This window comes from Triticum dicoccoides, chromosome 6B (assembly GCF_002162155.2).
Source record: "Triticum dicoccoides isolate Atlit2015 ecotype Zavitan chromosome 6B, WEW_v2.0, whole genome shotgun sequence".
In the NCBI taxonomy this organism is placed as follows: Eukaryota; Viridiplantae; Streptophyta; class Magnoliopsida; order Poales; family Poaceae; genus Triticum; species Triticum dicoccoides.
The window spans coordinates 2,141,358-2,146,104 of NC_041391.1; positions in this window are offsets into that span (position 1 = coordinate 2,141,358).

Below are 4,747 nucleotides of genomic sequence, written 5' to 3' on the forward strand. Positions count from 1 at the left end.
CTGGACACGGTGAGACGGCGTGGGGTGGTCGGAGGGCGTGGCTACGGCGAGGGGGTGGCGGTGATGGCGTCGGCCATGGCTGGGGCGTGCGAGGGGGAGGGGCTGGAGAGGAGAGGGGTGTCTGGGGGGTTCGGGGGAGAGAGGGAGGCTGATCCACGGCGTTAGCCGGGCGAGGGAGGCGGCGAGGCGGCGAGCAGCTGCGTGGCGAGCTGCGGTGCTCGCCGTCGAGCACCTGCCTGCCTGCCTGGCCGGAAGCAGCTCGCTGGCGCGGTGCTGGGCTGGGCCGGTAGGTGGGCCGGTACTGGGCGACAGGTAAGCTTTTCCCCTTTTTTTCTGTTTCTGTTTTTATTTAATATATCTGCAACTTTGTTGAATTTAATAAAATACCTAGGCAACTTCAAAAATCACCAAATCACTCCTGGTCCATAGTTGGATTATTTCCAACATGAAACATTTTAGTTTGGAGGTATTTGAGCATTTAAATATTTTATATAATTTTAAATGCCCAAATTCAAATATTTATGAATTAATTCAAAAACCCTAGGATGGCCTAGGAAAATGTGCACCACTTTTGGCAGAGGTTCTGAACCAAGACAAAAATGATGGGCATTTTAGAAGGGCATTTCAGGTTCATTGAAAAAGTTTTTAGTAAACCCTAGTTGGTTTCAGAGGGGACTGGGGGTTCTGTCATCCCCATTTCAAGTTTCTGATGAAAAAAATAAACATGATGCAACACTCTAATGCATGGCTAACTAGGATGTGACAACTCACCCCCACTCAAAAGAATCTCGTCCCGAGATTTGGGTTCCTCCGGGAGGAAGGCGGGATACTCGAGTCGAAGACGATCCTCCCTTTCCCAAGTTGCTTCATCCTCAGAATGGTGCGACCATTGAACCTTGAGAAACTTGATATTATGATGTCGAGTGATACGTTCGGCCTGATCGAGGATACGAACGGGGTACTCTCGATATGTAAGGTTATCTTGGAGATCAAGCGTTTCGTGATCCACTCCACGGATAGGATCCGAGAAGCAACGCCTGAGTTGGGAAACGTGGAAGACATCGTGGACTCTAGAGAGGTGCGGAGGTAGTTCCAACTGGTAGGCAACTTCTCCTCGTTTGGCGAGAATGCGAAAAGGTCCAATGTAACGAGGAGCCAATTTGCCTTTGATACCGAAACGATGGGTTCCCTTCAGAGGGGTGACCCGAAGATAAGCCTTCTCGTCAACCTCGAAAGTCATAGCCTTATGTTTTCGGTCATATTGACTCTTTTGACGAGATTGGGCTGTTTTCAACTTTTCACGAACGATGCGAACTTGTTCTTCTGCTTCCTGAATCATATCCGGGCCAAAGAATTGTCTTTCCCCGGTCTCTGACCAGTTAAGGGGTGTTCGACACCGTCGTCCATAGAGAACTTCAAAAGGGGCTTTATCCAGGCTAGATTGATAGCTGTTGTTGTAAGCGAATTCGGCAAATGGAAGGCACTTTTCCCAGTCCATTCCGAATGAGATAACAGAGGCTCGAAGCATGTCCTCTAGAATCTGGTTGACGCGTTCCACTTGACCACTCGACTGAGGGTGGAAAGCAGTGCTGAAGGAGAGACAGGTTCCCATAGCATTTTGGAAACTTTCCCAAAATGATATTAATATCTGAAGATTTAAGGGCTATCAAAGACGCGAGGAAAACAAGTCTGTCGACTTGGATTTCATTTCCATGGCTTACTCTAGAAGTTTGCCATTTGGATCCCGGAGTTTGAATTACCATAGAGGTTGGCATATCACCGAATGCGACGTTATGCAAGCGAGCATAGTTTTCAGATATAAAAGAATGAGAGGCTCCTGTATCGAAAAGGACAGATGCCGGGTGGCAATTGACAAGAAGCGTACCGAGAACGACGTTGGGATCCTCTTGAGCTTCTTCGGCAGAGATACAGTTGACATGGCCACGTGAAGCGGTGACCGGCTTGGCGTGGAATATTTTTCCTGTCGGCTTGCCACGGCCAACAGCTTTAGCAGACTGGTTGGGGTTGGTCTGGGGGCACTCACGCATATAGTGGCCAGATTCCCCACACTTGAAACAAGTCACGGAACTGGTACGTGGAGGAGCATTGTTAGTTGGACCACCATAGGGCTTGGCCGGTGCAGACTGTTGAACGGGGCGAGGCGCCTGGAAGGATGGCCTCGGTGTGAACCTGGGTGGCAGGGCGGTGTTGGGTACCCACACGCGGCGCTTCTGAGGACCAGCACCGGATGAGGAACCCATATCACGGCCATGCTTGCGTGTTGCGTCATAGTCAGTCTGACCAGTTTCAGCACTGATGGCTTTGTTGACCAGTTTCTGAAAAGATGTGCACTCATGCAGACGGAGGTCGCGGCGAAGCTCAGGACTAAGGCCCTTACGGAACCTTGCTTGCTTCTTGGCATCGGTAGACACTTCCTCAGTTGCATATCGTGCGAGATTACCAAACTCCCTGCTGTAAGCATCCACAGAGAGTCGGCCTTGGGTGAAACTGCAAAATTCTTCACGTTTACGGTCCATGAGACCCTCCGGAATGTGATGTTCACGGAAAGCCTCACTGAACTCAGCCCAAGTAGTGACATGGCCCGCCGGGCGCATAGCTCCATAATTCTCCCACCATAGACTGGCGGGGCCTTCAAGATGATATGCAGCAAAGGTGACCTTGTCAGCCTCCGCTACCAGCGCGGAACGCAGTTTGTGAGAGATACTGCGAAGCCAGTCATCAGCGTCGAGAGGCTCGACGGAGTGGTGGAACGTGGGTGGATGTAATTTGATAAAATCACTGAGTGACACCACGTTAGTCCTCTGATGGTGTGCTGTGTTTTGTTCAATACGCTCCAACAAACGGTTGGTCTCCCGCTTGTTTCTCTCAGCTTCCATCATAACCTCGGCTAGTGAAGGAGGATGAGGCAGATTTGCATCCCTGGCTTCACTGCCTTTGGCCTGCTCTTGAGAAGCAGGGTTAGCGCGCATGTTGACCATCCTAGGTAAACAAGACAATGATTTAGTCAGGATGACAAAATTCCGACATAGGGTAAAAAGGTAAGGAATAACTCGAAATGCAAGATGATCATCCGTATGACATGGTAGATACAGAAACTGCTTCTTTATTCCATCGTCATACACACCATACAGGGTTTAGTACAAGACTAAACAAGTACTATTACGGTGAAAAGAGGATTACATCTCATCGGAGGCATTCCAAGCTCCTATACATTATTTTTCTACACCTCCGGAAGGAGTACAAACTAGGTCATATCCCACGAGTCACGCGGGACAATAGACGACACAGCTAGTGCGAACTAGTGATACTACCACTAACTCAGACCGATCCGTAGTAGTCCTCGTAGAAGTCACCTCCATAGCCTGGGAGCTCAACATGATCATCCGGAAACAGGCGATCTCGCGGAGCTTGTGGACCATAGGGGCTAGGATGAGGCCTTGGACCAACAAACAGTGGCCTGCGGGGACCGCGAGGTGGGGTGATGCCTCCTACATCACGCCAAACCATCACGTCTGGCAGAGCAGATCTCACAGGATAGAGATCGCGCATATCTGAATATCCAGCTTGCACCGCCGGTGCGAACCGAGTCAAAGTGGCCCAGTGGTCAGCACGGGTATTGAAGAGCTCTAACCTCAAGGCCCGATTTTCACGGTCCTTATCCTCGAGCATCTCAGCAGTGGTGCGAGTCCGTGAACCCTCCTGAGTGGGGTCAGCATAAATAGCCTGGAGATACCCTTGTGCTCCCGGAAGTGATCCTGGCATATACCGGAAATCAGAGTCCCGAAATAGACCAGATCTGACTCGCATAATGGTCATCATAGAGTAGGCGGCGTCCTGCACAGCCATCTCAATAGTAACCCCGAGACCATAAGAGCAGTGAAGAGGCTCGGTGGATCCAGGATAAGATGGAAATATCCTGACAGTGCATTGATACTGGCTTTGATTAAAGTCTCGGAATTGCTCTTCGACCGTGTACTCAGGATACCAGCGGTATCCAGCCTCAATCATTACCCTGACCAACTTGGCAGTATGGCCGGGTACATCTAGGCATCGAGTCAGGCAAACCACTTGATTGAGGTCGCGAGTGGCCATCTGAAAGCACAATCGTAATGCAAAGGCATTAGAATTTCTAGCGAAATTTTGGCAGCATAACAGTTGTAAATGCTCAAGAAAGATTTTGAGACATTTGACAAAGGATTTCATACACACTCAACATCATCATATCAAAGTTCTGAATCCATTCTAACAACATAATGTGGTAGTAGAACTGAACTAGGTTTGTATCCATCAAACTTATAAGGTACTACTGATTAGTAACACGTGATCCTGATAGAGAGAATAGATGCTAATTCCTTAACCCCCGGTGGAAGAATGGACTGACTCAGATCAGAATGTCATAAGATAAAGAAGTAAAAAGAGCCTTACGTTCCATCCCACAAACAATTCCCCTACATATAACTAAAGAATTTCTAGACTCAACATCGACCAGTTTGGCTTGGAGAACCTACAGGCAGTCCGGCTCTGATACCAACGCTGTCAGGACCCCGACTCAATGTCACATCGATCTAGCCGGTAACACCTCATATCACTTTGCGGCCTCACGCACGGTAATCCCACGGGTGTCGCCTTACCTTTGCCCGGAACCGTTTGCGCCTTTTGGCTCACGTATATGATAGTGTCGCTAGCATCCATATGATAAGGAGCCCGGGCTGACATGACTAGTCAT